We start from the raw sequence: 17,530 nt of genomic DNA on the forward strand, positions 1-17,530 counted from the left end.
CACTGACTTTTAAAATGTGAGCAGTAATACCATCTGCTATTGTTTAGTCAGCATATGATATCCATATTATTTTTTAAATCTGACAATGCAACAATGAGACTGGAACAGTAGGTTGTTGTGGGGTGGAAGTTGAGGGTGTTCATGTTATGGGCAGAATCATGATTGGGAAGCATTTTGAATCGGTCCATCCAGTGGAAACTGAATACTTCTGTCTGAACAATTTGCCTTTGATATTTGATTCTAAGCTGGGTGCTTAATGTTTGGATCGTTGATGGTCTTGGGGCACTTTAGAACCCTCCTTGTCACGCTTATCAGTAATTTGCTGCCCTCTTCCACGCATCATCTGTTCTTCTGGTCATTGGTTTCCTATTGAGCTTCACCCTTCAGGAATCTGCGAAGCTGTAACTCTCCATTGATGCTTGGTGGTTTCCAATTCAAGAATGTTTTGTAAGTGTCGTTGATTAACCCTTGGATCTCCAGGCCATTCTCAGTTTAAACTCGTTACAGATTGAGAATAGAAGAGAAGTGGAGAATGTCTCGACAGTGTTAATTATGGTGGACTTCAGGGCTGTTTGGATGGATGGACACTGCTGCTCATGTCGCTTGGGGGAGGTCATGTCTCTGTAAGCTGCTGTTTGTCAAAAGGCAAGGCAAAGCATGAAAACATTATTAAAATATAAAAGGATAGGCACACAATTCTGGAGTAACATCGGGACAGGCAGCATCTCTGGAGAGAAGGAATGGATAGCGTTTCGGGATGAGACCCTTCTTCAAACTGAGAGTCGGGGGAGAGAGAAATTATATAAAATTCTGATACATGTATCAGTGGGTCAGAAATAACATCAATCATTTCTTTAGGGCTATTATAATTTGTCGCTGTATTTAGAGCTATTTTCCCCTGGTAGATCTGATCGCAGGAAGCAACGACATATCATCGTAAACAGCGAAACATCAGTACCAGTTTTATATGGCAGGAATACGAGAGTCGTTCTCACGTAAATAATTTACGGCTAGTAATAAGAGTCAACATTTTTTTTGTTCTGAATTGTATTTTTGTTCGGTTTTGAATGTATCTATTACAGTCGATACATGAAAGTTATCGGAGCTTTAATACGAGGTTAGCTGGTGGATTTCAAAACGTGCCAGGAATTGTAAAAGGAACAGATACCAAATGTTCGTTCCATTTTTTTACAGCACCAGATATCTCTCCTCCCCCCCCCCCCCCCCCCCCCCCCCCCCCCCCCCCCCCCCCCCCCCCCCCCCCCATCCTCCCCCACCCCCACCCCCCACCCCCACTACCCCCTTGTTCTGGTTTTCCCTGAGCAATATAAATACTTTTGGAGTGACGTTGCGCCATGTAGTAACACGGTTCGTTAAGTAACTGTTTACTAAGCGATACTTACATTTTGAAGCCCCTTAGGGGAAAATAAAAGCAATCCTCGGGACAGAAGCCAACCATTTAATTATTATACCAAAACATAATGAAATGGGGTGTAATGGCGTGCGAGAACATGCATATGGCCAGGTTCCATCAAACTTCGAACAAATGCTTCCTTTGCAATAGGTCATGTCGATGAACCAACTATTCCATGTGCCATACTGATCTTCAAAATCTTACTTTCCGCGGATATAGTTTCTAAAAAAGTCGATCCCTGTGTCCAGAAACTCACCGGTGTGTTATATAATTAATGGCTACCAACAGCTACTTTCACAGTTAAACCCTTCCGAGTTTGCCTTCACACAACTGGGAATGTGTTTCAGGCATCGGATCGACGCTCCACCTTGTCTTTCACTCGGTCTTCGTATCCTGAAAATCCTCTTCAGTTAGTTTCACTTTTATTATCAGATTCTGAGATTTTGCAAGAATGAGACCTTTGTCAATTTTTGCAAAGATTGTTATTCTATTTCCCGCCGATTTCGCGCAGTAATTAAGATGAATTGTTGTTTCAAATATTAAGGAAACGCCTTGCGCCGCTGGTACTTTTAGACGGTGCCTTTAAATCATCTGTCTGTTTGTTTGTGCCTGGTTTAGAGATCCTGTTGTCAGTTATTCAAACATTTAATTTGAACAGAATATTACGTGCCTTCCCCACTAATCTGTAAAGGATCTAGATTGTGTCGGAAGGGACTGCAGATGCTGGTTTAAACCGAAGATAGTTTAAACCGAAAATGGTTTAAACAGGGTTGAATAAGAGTCTCGACCCGAAGCGTCACTTATTTCTTCTCTCCAGAGATGCTGCCTGACCCACTGAATTATTCCAGCATTATGTGTCTGTCTATTGTTCTATATTCATCGAGGATGAATTCGGAATTAAGTCTCTGGTAAAGAGGATGTGAAATTATTACGTTCGGACTGGGCGGACAATTTGGAGGGTACGATAGAGCTTCATTTTCACTAATTTTGCCGTCGATGTCAACTCCATTTAAGTGTGAATATGCATCCAGAAGCGTTTAGTTCCCCAGACCAATTTAAACAACGTACGAATAAATGTTTCCACATCAATAATTGCGACATTTAAGATTATAATATTTCTGATAAGGATGAATCGTTGTTTATTGATGATTTGTTTAACTGTTTTGCTCACTTTACATGATTACCTAATTTAAAAAAATAACATCGGCTAAATTTGTAAAACGTTTACTTTTATGGGTCTAAACACACTTGAATTTATTTCGTCATTAACAGTTTAGTAATAGTTTTGTCATTGCGGATATTAAAACAATCCTACAAGTCAGCGTAGTAAAATAGCGGCCGCGTTAATTGCAGAATAACGCACCGCGTTAAACACCATGTATTGCATTCACTTATTGAATCGTCAAATCCATCGTATTATTTAAGGAACATTTGCACTGCAACATTAAAAATATAACAATGAGGATTCAGATCGCCTCCTCTGGGCATCGGCAGTCGACGTTGTAACAGTTTCGCGACAACAGTTTTTAACTACGATATCTCTCACAACTCAGTTGCCCATGAATAGTTAAAAAACAAAAGGCTGCAGGAACTCAGCGGGTCAGGCAGCATGTGTGGGGGGAATGGACAGAAGTCTGAAGAAGGGTCTCGACCCGAAACCTCCCCCATTCCTTTTCTCCAGAGATGCTACCGTTCCCGCCGAGTTACTCCAGCATTTTGTGTCTATCGAGGGCAATGGACAGGCTACGTTTCGGGTTGGAACCCTTCTTCGGACAGACTGTGCCCATGAATGCCCATATTCCACAGTAAAGTGACTCTGACGTTTGCTTTGAAAAGCCCCGATTCTGAAGCTCAGTCAAATGATTTTTAGCACATTGACGTCCACTTCGAATGCGTTTTTGAACATTTTTAGAGTTGCCAGTCTTTGAGTGAACCCAATTGGTATGCGGCTGGGATCCGGTTATTATTTGGCAATTAATCCATTTATTAGAGACTGGGGAAATCAAACAGAACCTGACACAAAAGCGCTTCTCTCCAAACGACGCTCTGGAAACCACGCTCTGAACTCGGGTGAAAACGGGCGCTGTGGAAATAAAGATATCCTTAGTCTCCATTTCTAAATTTGAAAAGCCCTTAACGAATGGAAATTGAACACATTTAAAAGCATTTTTGAAATCGCTATTTATCTTCGATGCTCCAGGGAAACGTAAAATGTCTGCCCCTGAATCTCAACATCACATTTGACAACAAATTCCGAATATGCGTCAATAACCCAGTGTCTTCAGCGCAGTGCACAAAGCTGCACTGTAACTACTACACAAAGCAAGTCATTTTGGATAACCAAGAGCTCCCTTTGGACAACTATGCAATGCATTTTGCTTCTATTCCATAATTTGAAAACGTCAGTTAAGGAATTGCCCAAATACTTATGAAATGTTTAGCCGCTGAGTGCTGTAGTTGTTAGTTGCTGTCCAAAAAAAATACATTTAACACCACATATATTGGTTGGAAGTGATCACATTGTGAACGGAACAAGGCGTCATTTGGTGCCATTTGGTACATGGATTTGACTTTTATGATGTGTGAAACTGGATGTTTTGAAGCAGCTTCGGTACAATAAAGTAGCAAAATAATCCCAATCGCAATTGATAACTGATCAGAGAGTCTGGTTTAAACCCAAAACAGACGTGGATAAGCCATTCTGCATGTGTAGGAAAGAACTGTAGATGTCAGTTTACACCGAAGAAAGACACAAAATGCTGGAGTAACTCAGTGGAACAGGCAGCATCTCAGAAGAGAAGGAATGGGTGATGTTTTGGGAGTCGAGACCCTTCTTCACAGTCAGGGGAGCGGGAAACGATAGATGTAGATGGTAATTATGAGCTTGAAGAAGGGCCACAACCCGAAACGTCACCATTCCTTCTATCCAAAGATGCTGGCTGTCCCGCTGAGTTGCTCCAGCCATTCTGCATGTTGTCCCGTGAAATTGCCTAATTTTGATTCAAGCCGATCCTTTAAATACAGAAGGAAGTTCGGCGTTGTCGTTTGTGGCAGAGGGTACCGATCATCTTATGAAATAAAACACAAATGTATGTTTCAGTGCAGCAAAGTCTGAAGAAGGGTCTCGGCCCCAAACGTCACCCATGCGAAGCTTCCATCCAGAGATGCTGCCTGTCCTGCTGAGTTACTCCAGCATGTTGTGTCTGTCTTCAGTGTAAACCAAACATCAGCGGGTCTTTCCTACAAATAACAATTTGAAAATCAAAGTGATTGACTAAGTAATATAAAAATATAACTAAGGGAAAGTCTCTAACAATATGTTATTTAGGTCTTTAAGAAGAAACTGCAGATGCGGGAAAATCGAAGGTACACAAAAACGCTGGAGAAACTCAGCGGGTGCAGCAGCATCTATGGAGCGAAGGAAATGGGCAACGTTTCGGGCCGAAACGTTGCCTATTTCCTTCGCTCCATAGATGCTGCTGCACCCGCTGAGTTTCTCCAGCATTTTTGTGTACCTGTTATTTAGGTCTGTTTGTCAGTTAAATAAACTGTTGTTTACGGTGCGAATGTTGTTTGCGCCGTAATTAGCCTTTCCGGATCTAACCCTTTCGGCTAACACCTACCCTTTCGGTTCTAACTGCCTCTTCAAAATTCAAGATCGAGCTGTCGATAATCGGATATTATTATTAATTATCCCACCGAAATACCCAAGTGGGAACTCTTGAAGGGCTCTCGAAAACAGTACAACTCTGGCAAAGATAATTTAAGCAGACGAAGCTGCTGTAACAAAAATGAATAGAACATTGAACATACCTCAGGAAACGACCCTTCGGCCCACAATGATTGTGCCAAACATTACGTCAAGTTAAACTGATCTCATCTGCATGCATGTGATTCACGTCCCTCCATCCCTTGCACTTCCTTGTGCCGATCTTAAAGCCTCCTGAAGGTCACTATTATATCTGCCTCCACCATTACCGATGGTCTCTGTGTGAAAAAAAACTTGCCCGCACATTTCCATTAAACTTTCCGCCTCTGGCCTTAAAGGAATGGAATGGAATACTTTATTGTCACATGTGACAAGGCACAGTGAGATTCTTTGCTTGCACACCCAAGATACACAAATAGTGGCCACTATGGTGCTGACAACGTTACAAAATACGCCGGCTACATCTTAGTTCTCCTCCCCCCCTCCCTGGTCCCCATTGTCAATTATTCTCTCTCACCCCCCCCCCCCCCCCTCCCCCCCATTGTCCACTGGTCTTCTCCTTCCCTCATGGATGCCCCCCCCCCCCCCCCCCATGCTGGGTCCTCCATTGTTCTTCATTGTTTACAAGGTTAATTCCGGGGATGGCGGGACTGTCATATGCTGACAGAATTGAGCGGCTGGGCTTGGGAGTTTAGAAAGATGAGAGGGTACCTTATTGAAACATATAAGATTGTTAAAGGTTTGGACACGCTAGAGGCAGGAAACATGTTCCCGATGTTGGGGGAATCCAGAACCAGGGGCCACAGTTTAAGAATAAGGGGTAAGCCATTTAGAACGGAGACGAGAAAACACTTTTTCTCACAGAGAGTTGTGAGGCTGTGGAATTCTCTGCCTCAGAGGGCGGTGGAGGCCAGTTCTCTGGATACTTTCAAGAGAGAGCTAGATGGGGCTCTTAAAGATAGCGGAGTCCGGGGATGTGGGGAGAAGGCAGGAACGGGGTACTTATTGGGGATAATCAGCCATGATCACATTGAATGGCGGTGCTGGCTCGATGGGCCGAATGGCCTACTCCTGCACCTATTGTCTATTGTCTATTGCCTCCCCACCCCCCACCCCCTTATCACTAAGCCCTCTAGTGTTGTCATGTCCACCCTGAGAAAAAGGTTCTGACTGGCCACCTTATCCATGCCTCTCATTATTTTATATACTTCTATCAAGTCTCTCCTCAACCTCTGATGTTCCAGAGAAAACAATGCAAGTCTCTCCGATCTCTCCCTGTAGCTGAAACCCTCTAATCCAGGCAGCATCCTGGTAAACCTCTACTGAACCCTCTTCAAAACCTCCACGTGTTTCCTGTGATCAGAACAGCATGCAATACTCCAAATGCGACCTAACCAAAGTCCTCTAGAGCTGCATCATGACCTCCTGACTTTTATATTGAATGCCCCTAGTAATGAAGGCAAGCTTGCTGCATGCCTTATTTTTCACCCTGTCTACTTGTATTGTCACATTCAGTGAGCAATGAACTTGGAATCCAAGATCCCTCTGCACATCAATGCAGTTAAGGGTCTTGCCATTAACTGTATACTTTCCCCTCACATTCAACCTCCGAAAGTACAACACCTCATACTTGTTTGGGTTAAACTCCACCTGCCATTTCTCTGCCCATTTCTGCAGCTGATCTATATCCCATTGTATCTTCTGACAACATTCCTCACTTTCTGCAACTCCTCCAATGTTGGTGTCATTAGCAAACATACTCACCAACCACCTACATTTACGTCCAGGTTATTTATTCAAAAGTAATTTCTTACTTAATTAGAAGGAGGTCCTTTCAGGCCACCGTCCATCTGGCTCACATTTTCGTGAAATGTCTCTGTAATGATAAACATGTTTTACTTTTAAACAAATAAATCTATGTTTCATGATGCTTTTTTATATATATATCCCACGTGCAGAATATATTCCTGTGTTCAATATAGTACAGGGATTATCAAGCACATCTTAAGTACAGATTATTTTATATCACTTTTTCATTGACCTTTCTGAAATAGAATTTATAGAAATATCGAGTCAACATTTTTGGCTATTTATTCACCAACAACATTTCACATTTTCAAATGTAAACCCATTGAGCTGGTAAAGTACTGAAGGTGCTATCTCCTGTATCATAAGCTTTAAATGATCACAAATGCTTCAAAGCAAGACGTGTGTTTCAATATTTTATTGATCTCCTTCAAATATATCCTAAGATTTCTAAAAATTGTTGGACGTTGATTTCAGCAAAATATCTCTCTTGCCATTATTATTTATAGTGTGCATTTTGGCATGGCATAAAATTTTAAATGTTATTAGTATTTTGTGAGCAAAAAAAAAAGGCTATGTGTAAGGAGGATAAACATGGTGGTAGAGCGGGAGAGCAGGAGTAAGCATAGAGGGGGAGCAACAAGAGACTGGTTCAGAGCCCTTGTCAGAGAGAGGAAGAGAACTTCAAAGTAGGCTTACATAAAGGCTGTGTCAAATATTCTGGGTCAATGATGCTTTCTTCATTAGAAAATACAGAATCAAACTGGTCGGATAATATTTTACAGTTTATTTATTTTTTAATATTTTTATTAGAAGTGATGTACAATAATAATAATAATAATAATATAATTCATGAATAACACATTACATTTCATGTACAACTTCTTATTTTTAATTTAATAGTAGAAAAAAAAAGGTAAGAAAAGCAAGAAATATAGAGAGAGAAAGTATTGTATAGCTCGAAAAAGAAAAGCGGCGGTGATGTGAACTAAGCAAAAAGAAAAAGAATAGGAAAGTAAAAGAGAGAAGAAAGAAAAAAGAGAAAGAAATTGAAAGGGATATGCCTCCTTCATATCTTTACCCACCTCTCACCTGATTCTGAATGACTTTGCCTGATAGGACGAATCTCATATCTTCAAGGTGTAACATTTCCGTCATGTTTGAGATCCACATTTTGGACGTCAGTGTGAGTGCGTTTTTCTAATATTTTACAGTTTCAAAGTCAATATTAACCTATTAAGTATGACCTTCTAAAAGACTGCACCAGAAGTGAAAATGTCTATTACGGTTCTACTTTTGGAAGGCGTACCATGAAATCCAGCATGCTGTTTAATCTGTGTCTATCATTGGACTATTCTGTACCTGGCTCTTCATTCTCTGCTGTTATAACGTTGTTAACCAGGAAATAAGTCTTTACAGTGCTATTTGGCTTAATGAGGCGAGTCTCATTAAGCCAATATTGATAGAACCTCATTATCAAGTAGTGGCACAATGACAGAGACATTTCAACTTTATATTGAGAACAATACCAATCATGAATGGGTTAAGGAAAAAAGAAAAATCGCGAAACATGTTCACATTTGTAATTCCACTTTTGTAGGTTTTAGCTGCGTTGACATAATTGATAAAATTGAACCATTTAATTTATTTATATCATTGGCGCATTATATTCTTGAAGACCTCACTCAGTTGGGCAGAAAAGAAAATAAGTTCCTGTAAGGCTAACAATATCAACATAGATTGGGGTAAGTGGGTACATAAGGACTGCATTATTATCTTTTTTACAGCTCATATTCTTGATACTAATCTTTGAGACAATAGTTATGCATTGGCTAATGATACATGACTGGTTCCTCGACTATGATTTATAACTGGCAGCATCATGTTCCACACATATAAATCATTAAGAAAACTCTGTTTATACTTTTATCCTGGACATCAAATGGATCTCTCAGATAGCATTGGTATCCATTGAATTATGTGCATAGAGTCATAGCGTGAAACAGACCCTTCGGCCCAACTTACCCACTCCGTCCAGCATGTCCCAGCTACATTTGACCCACCTTGGTCCATATCCCTCCAAACCTGTCCTATCCATGTACCGGTCTAACTGTTTCTTAAACATTGGGATAGACATTGGGATAAACATTGCCTCATCTACCTCCTTTGGCAGCTTGTTCTATACATCCACCCTTTGTGTGAAAAATATACCCCTCTGATTCCTATTAAATCGTTTCCCCTTCACCTTAAACCTATGTCCTCTGGTCCTGGATTCACCAACTCTATGCATCGTCCCAATTTATCCCTCTCATGATTTTATACACCTCTATAAGATAAGCACTCATCCTTCTGTGCTCCAAGGAATAGCTTCCCAGCCTTCTCAACCTCTCCCTATAGCTCATATCATTTTGAAGAATTAAATAGCCAATGAAAGAGGGGTGTTAAAACCCATCATTAAAAGAGTCGTCCTGCTCACTTCTAAAGACAGCTTTACTTTTTTTTTTATCATTGGGAACTAATCTTACAGAATGCAAAAGTGGACATGTCATGGCATTCTAGAATTCACAACAATATATTTTACTATACAACCTTTCCTTCATTTTTAAAGGGAAACCTTCCTAAAAAAGCATTCTGGTAAGCAAATGCAGAGCAAAATGCAGAATGAGAAATTTGGTACAATTTATTCCTACATATTGTGAATGGCATGCTATTGTTTATAGCAAAAAGATTGGTTTGTAAATCAAACAAGTGAATGGCATTGAAGCAATTTGAAAATTGAGGAATACCTGTATAAATATATCATTCTAATTTGAGTCCAAATATAGCATGACAATATTACTAACTGTAATTATCTTACTTCTACCAGAATTCATGTCTCCTTCAACAATAAGCTGCCATAACTTATTCTTCCTCGCTATTAATTCCGATACATTAATCCGTTACTTACATAACTCAATGCCTTTAGTGTTTTCTTATGCCAACTGTGCTTTTGTTTTGTAATGAACATTGTCAGAAATATGAACAATCACCCAATGTAATTCCAAATAGTATATTGTATATTCTAAATAGTATATGACAGTATCGGCATTAGCAATTGATTATTTGCAACTACCTTTTATTGTTGTACACAAAATGTCAGCTAAATCACAAATAAAACACATCATAATTTACAAAAAAAAAACAAATGTTTCAGTAATTTTAAAGTAAGCACATTATTTAAAGTCTACAACATAGCGACGTATATTTTGTAGTGTGGCACACCTTTTCTCCGCATTTCAAATATGTCTCATTCAACAATTTGTTAATTTTAAGTTGTTAGCCAATTAGTGGTGCTTTTGCTCTTCAGTTCAATCTTAGTTTTAAATGTTAAGCTATAATTGAAAAGTTAATGTCGGCTTGCAATGTCGTATATAGGAGATATTACAGTCTTGGCTTTCAGAGGAACATAAAAGGTCCAATGTCAGTTCAGTATTAGAGGAAGGAAATTCTGCCACATAAACATCAACTCAAATTTAAAAAACAAATTATCTGGTCATTTACTTCATTGCATTTCTTCAAACACATTGGCTGCAAAGTGAGGAAAAGAATCGGACAAAATTCAACATCATATCATTGTGTGGTTTCCAACATCAAGAGCAGCATTTTGAGACATAGTGGAAAATTGGAGTTTGCTATATTTACTGAAAATGCCAAAGAATGTACTAAGGGGAACATGTGTCACATCTGATATATCAACGCAATTTCTTGAAAGCTGTTGTTTTTTCACTATTTGTTCGGCTTGGAATCTGAGATCAACAATGTGAGCCTGGTCGTCTAATTTATATTACTAAATCTAGCTAGTTTCATCATCCTATTTCTCCTCTATCTACATTTCCTTTTGGGATAAAGCAGTTGGATTTGCTGCTATAAATTCAAAGGCTAATCGCATAGACATCAGTCCTTTGGAAATTGAACTAAGTGAGTGCCAGCACACACCCCAGTATCGACCAGAACTAATTTAACATCATGATAATATTAGTTGCAGTCATTACCTTGTCATTGTGGAAAAAAAAAGATTAGTTTTGTTTTGCCAATCTGGCCATTGCAACTTTCATGTAGAATCACATGAGTGAAGTTTTAATTGGCCTTAACAATAAACATGTAATTTATCTTTGTTTCTGAAATTAGCAATGTTGAAAATACAAACTTTAATTTGTTTGGAAACACAAATTATCTGAATATTTTGTATTAAAAAATTAGATGGCTTCTAACCCAGGCGACTATTTGTGTGTGCAAGCCACAAAGCAGATCTACGATCGCATATTACAATTGCTCCACACTCTTAAATCTCTACTCCTACAACAACATTTACCCTCGGACTGTCTTTGATCGGACTTTACTGGCTTTACCTTGCATTAAACGTTTATTCCCTTATCATGTATCTATACACTCATGGCTCATTTGTAATCCAGATCGCGTGCTATCCTGTCAGCGGAAAGATACGACATTGTAATCATGTATTATCTTTCCGCTGACTGGAAAGTACGCAACAAAAGCTTTTCACTGTACCTCGGTACACGTGACAATAAACTAAACTGAACTAAAGATGACTTTTGCCTGTTCTTTGCTCAGACAAGTGAAAATGAGGAAAAGGAAATCAAACCTAACAATAGTGTTACAGCAATTACATATTCCTCACTGTTCCTACCTTGAAGACTTCTTGGCCTGGGTAATAAAGATTGGGAGGCATACGATACAGTTGAGGAGCATCCTTCCCTGCAAGACCATCTCCAATGAATCCAACTTCACACCCAGGATGGGGCCAATATTCCTGATGAGCTTGTTAATTTTGTTGGTGTCCATGGCCTTTGCCCTGCTCCCCCAGCACATGGCAGCAAAGAAGATGGCACTGGCCACCACTGAGGCAAAAACATAGTTAACATTAAAACCTCTTTAGCAGCTCACTAAACCAGTAAATAATAGCCTATTGTCAATTAATGTGATCAATGTACACAATTGTATGAAATGAACCGTTACCTAACTCGCAGCTTCATGGTCTTCAAATATCAAGTATTTAATTATAGATATTGATGAGCAAATTTCATTAAACTCTTTGAAAGTCCCGCATTTGGAGGAGTAAATCACTATGTTAAGCCCCTGTCCCACTTCGGAGAACTAAACAGCAACCTCAGGTGACCTTGCCTGCCAACCAAGGTTTCCATGAGGTCACCGGAGGTTTTGGTCACTCTCCCTAATGGTCGAAAGTGGTTTCCGCGTGGTCGAGGCTTCATCTAGGTTGCTGAAATTTTTTCATCATGTTTAAAACTGGCCTCGACTAAAAATAGGTTGCCGTTTTAAAAATCGATCATTTTTTAGTCACAGGTCTTGTCGAAGCCGGTTTTATTCATAGGCGGGGAAGGTTTTCAACATGTGCCTAGGAGGTGGTAGGAGGTTGCAGGTCACCTCAACCTTGATTTTTTTTTGGGTGTTGGGCAAGGTCACCAGAGGTTGCTGTTTAGGTCTCCGAAGTGGGACAGGGGCTTTAGTCTTGGACTCCAGTTATAAATGGCATATTCAGTCCTGAAAGCCTCATAAGATCTTTTGCAAGTTGATGTGAAAAATTGAAGTAAGACCCTATGATATTATTTATTAATGGCATTTGCAGACATTGTGGTACAAGATATTTAGTTCCTGAATACTTATTTTTTCCATATTCAAAATATGTTTCTCATATAACAATGTTGCCAATTTTTACAAATATTTTGTCATTATAAGAGCTTTTTCAATAATTGTTAAATAAATATTAGCGTAATCGTCTAAATGCTCACTAAGACGGTTCAAAATATAATTGTAACATCTGCAAGTTTATTTTCTCTAATATGGAAGTTCCACTCTAAACTTTTTAATATCTTCCCTGTACGGGGACCCGACTTTTTCCTTGTTGTGGCTCCGTTGTCGTTGGGCCTATCATCGGCGGCCTCCAACCGGAATCGACCTGGGGCTTCAGTCACAAAACCTGCGGACTCATCATCGCGGAGCTGGCCGACTTCGGAGTGCGGAACGCTGTGGTGGCGCGCTGCTGCGACCCGACTTCGGAGCTCGGAGGCTCCAGCCGCAGGCCCGGTGGACGGTAACATCGGGAGCTCGCGGGTCCCTGGTTGGAGACCACTTTTCGGAGCTCCCGCAATGGCAAACTTCGCCCGCCCGAATCGAGGGGTTTAAATCGACCCAGAGTGGAACCTTACATCGCCCGGCGTGGCTTAAACGGCCGTGGGACTTACCATCACCTGCCGGGGGGGGGGGCTCTAACATCTAACATCAGGAGCCTCGATCGACTCGATGCAGCAGTTTGGCTGCTTGACTGCAGGGGAGGAATGGGCACAGAGAACAGGGAAGAGATAAGACTTTTGCGTTCCATCACAGTGAGGAGGTGTTTGGGGATTCACTGTAATGGATGTTTTGTGTGGAATTGTGTTCATTGTGTGTTTTTTTTTTCTCGTTATGACTGCAGAATGCTATTTCGTTTGAACTTATGTTGCTCTTGAAAGTTACAAACCATCACTAAAGAAAAGATTGAATCACGTTGCTGTTTCTACAAACTTTATTTTAGAGTGCTAAATATAACTTTATCGCAAAATAATGATATGAAGATGTACATCCAGAAATTGTTAGATGTTAGATAAGGGACATTTTGGCTGGTTTGGGCAAGTTGGGCCGAAGGGCCTGTTTCCACACTGATTCTATATAAATAATGGGATTTTTGGAAAGCCAGCATTGCCCACTGACACTGAGTCATTAAATAAAACAAGAAAAAAAAAATCTGAGATAATCAACAAGTCCAGCAGCATCAGTGGAGATAGAAACAAAGTTTCATGTTGGTGATCTTTCAATGTGAAATGACCTATAGATCTGTCACCTGACAGCACCAGCATCCACCATGAACCCGCTGTTCATTTTGGTCCCGCATACCTTAGTGCAGTTTCTCACTTTGGATTGGAATTTTAAATTGGTCATATGTCTTTCATTAACATTATTAAAAGGTTGCTTTCAGTACCCTGCTGTGTTTCTGGCTCGGGTTTCTTTCCATGCAGAGTGTAGTTGGAGATGTAGATATCTATGCACGAGCCTGAGCCAGCAATGTCTTAGCTTGATGACCAAAGGGATGCTTGGCAGTTTTACTTCTGAGAGAAGTAATGTGCTGAAACTTGTTTCCTTACTCTGTTTGCCAAGAACACAGCACAGACATTAAAGGTGGAAACTGTAAAAGTTTCTTTCTTGACAGCTCCATGTAATCCATGTTTCACACTCATACAACAATATGCTCAGAATGCATGAAACCACAAGGGACTGCAGATGCTGATTTACAAAAAAAAAGGACACAAAGTGCAGGAGTAACCAAGCGGAGTCAGGCAGCATCTCTGGAGAACATAGACAAGTGATGCTTTGGGTCAAGCCACATCTTCAGAATCGCTAGGAGCCTTGGGAGCCTTTTTCAGACTCCTGACCCAAAACATCATCATCCATGTTCTCCACAGATGCTGCCTGACCTGCTGAATTACTCCAGCATTTTGTGTTTGATTTTGCTAGGAATTGATGCCGTACTGTTAAATCGTAATTTTATCAGCCAAGTATGTTTTGCCACAAACGAGGAATTTGATTTGCCATACAGTCATATCAAAAAAAGCTACAAGGCACACAACTACATAAAAATTTAACATAAACATCCACCACAGCAGCTCCTCCACATCCCCCACTGGGATGGAAGGCAATAAAGTCTCATCTTCTTTCCTCCTTTTCTCCCGCGGTTGGGTGAGTCGAACCATCCACAGTTGGGGCGATTGAAGCTCCCGCAGCCGGTGATTGAACACCCGCATAGGGGCGGTTGAAGCTCCTGCGGTTGGAGATCCCAAAGTCGGTCTCCAACCAGGGACCGCGAGCTCCATGATGTTAAAGTCCACAGGCCCCCGCGGTTGGATATCCCAAGGTCCCTGCAAAAGGCCGCCAGCTCCATGATGTTAGGCCGCAGTGCGGACGGAGACACGACACGGAAAAAGTAGCATCTCCATTGAGGAAAGAGATAAAACAACTTTCCCCCACCCCCCTAGATAATTCAAAACTAAAGATACACTAAGCATACATTTTACAACAAACTAAAAACACACAGAAGGAAAAAGATGAGACAGACTGTTGGCGAGGCAGCCATTGTGCGGCAACCCCCAACATCTCAGTCGTAGGGGTGAGTTTATTTTTCATCCATCCCCGTTTTGATAATTGGTCAAAGTTGGCAGTTCCAATTCACACATACTGAATGCTTCATCAAGAAAATTATCTGTCACAAAGGAGCCAATAATTCAATGTTTGATGGCTTTTCCTGTTGAATCTGGTTGCAGAGGGAGACATGTAGCTCTTTGTCCCATCATACAACAGTGAATAAGAAAACTCATATTGAGTGAGAGCATGGGGGAAGAATAAGATGGACAATCCAAGAACTGCTGAGATGGATCATTTTTCAGGGCAACTAACACAGCACCGTTCAGCAAAGAGGAGTTTGCTTTTTAGTTTGAACAGATTAAAAAGCTTTCCATTTGTTGGCATATAGTGCACTCCATAAATGTCCACTGGGAAAGTGGAAACCAAGGACACAGAGGAATTGATGCCAATGAGAGTCAAGGCCTGTTTCATCAGTTCATTCATTTAAAATCTATCAAGAGTGAATCTATCAAACTTTGTGCTGCCCTGTATGTTCTGATAAAAAAATAACGCATTAGTTTTGGGTAGGAAGTAATTGCAGATGCTGGTTTATGCAAAAGATAGACTAAATGCTGGAGTAAGTCAGTGGGACAGGCAGTATCTCTGGATAGAAGGAATGGATGACGTTTCGGGTCAAGACCCTTCTTCAGACTCAGTTTTGGACACAGTATGAGGTCCATATCACCAATGTCGTTCTTTAAAGGTAAACACAAGCATGCTTGCGGTGATCACACAGTATGAGATTGACACTTCCAGCTTTAGTACTAGGGTGAAAGTATGTTATAAAAGCTGCATAAATATAATCATGTGTATGAAGGAACGGCAGATGCTGGTTTATACCGAAGATAGACACTAAAGCTGGAGTAACTAAGCGGGACAGGCAGCATCTCTGCAGAGAAGGAATGGATGACGTTTCGGGTCGAGACCCTTCTTCAGATATAATCATGATGGCCTGACAAGCATCAAAATTCCACACAAAAGAGACAATAACAAATGTAAACATTTGCTAGAAATATTCAAGCAGCCTCTTTAAGACGAGGGCCTTCCAGATAACACAGAAGCAATCATTCACTTTGTTCATTTATGGTTCTGAGTTACCTATTTGGTAAATAACAACGCAAAAATAAGAACTGGTTAAACATCCACTTAACAGAAAAGAAACATTGTAAGATCTAAAGCCAGTCAAGACAGTTGCGCAAAGAACGCAAACCAGTATTGGATAGATTTTGCAGTTAAATTCCTATTGCCAGCAGCAGAATGAATCTTTGCACCATGTACTATGGCATTTAGAGAGCAAGCATTTGGCTCTGAGACATTTTGAAACCTACAAATGGCAAAACTATTTTGAGCTGTACTCATGTGAGATGAGTATAATCCCCGGTCAGCTTCTGCAGCTCCAATAAAAGCAGAAAATGATGGAAATATACAGCGTCAGACAGTTTCTATTTCAGATTTACCACATTTTGAGGGTTGGTTTGCTGTTTGATCTGCTGGGTGTTGCCAGCATTATCTGTTTTTATTTAAAATATCCAGCATCTGCATTATTTGATCTTCATTCACTCTTTAGTTTGATGTGCAACCATTATCATGTGAGCGGGGGGTCTATTAATTTCCTTGCAAATATGGAAGCTCCTGACAAGAAGGGAATTTCAATTGGACCTTAAGAAAAGGAAAATCTCCTGGTTACTTTTTCCTCTATTGGACACGTGATATTGTCCTGTGTGCAAACCTCTGTGTGCATCTGTGATGCAAACTTCAACAAACTTCAACAAACATTTCCACAAAAATAAAGGCAATTGAGGAGACTGCAAAAACAGCCATGGCGTCTCACTGCTGGTATCACTAGAACACTTTTTGTTACAGGATATAGGATTTATCAGGAAATATAATGTCAAAGGTCAAGGCATGCAGGTTTTATTGTCATATGTCCTGAAACGGGACAATGACGTACTCCAGCATTTTGTGTCTACCTTCGACTTAAACCAGCATCTGCAGGTCTTTCCTACATATCAGCATTCCACATTCAGTACAAATTGGAAACAACACTTCCTCTATCAGCAAAACCACCACCATTTAAGAAACAGTTAGGCATGTACATGGGTAGGACTGGTTTGGAGGCATATGGATCAAACGCAGGCAGGTGGGACTAGTGTAGCTGGGACACGTTGGCTGGTGTGGGCAAGTTGGCCCGAAGGGCCTGTTTCATCCCTGTATCTGGCCACACTCTCAATTCACTCCGACTGTCAGGTTATCAAGAGTTTAGAAACCAGGTTCAAAACAATTTGTATTTTATTGTGAACCACAATCTGCATTTCATTATGTCTATATCTCAAGAATAGCTTCATCCCAACAGCAATCAAACTCTTGAACAC

This window comes from Leucoraja erinacea, chromosome 16 (genome assembly GCF_028641065.1).
Source record: "Leucoraja erinacea ecotype New England chromosome 16, Leri_hhj_1, whole genome shotgun sequence".
NCBI lineage: Eukaryota > Metazoa > Chordata > Chondrichthyes > Rajiformes > Rajidae > Leucoraja > Leucoraja erinaceus.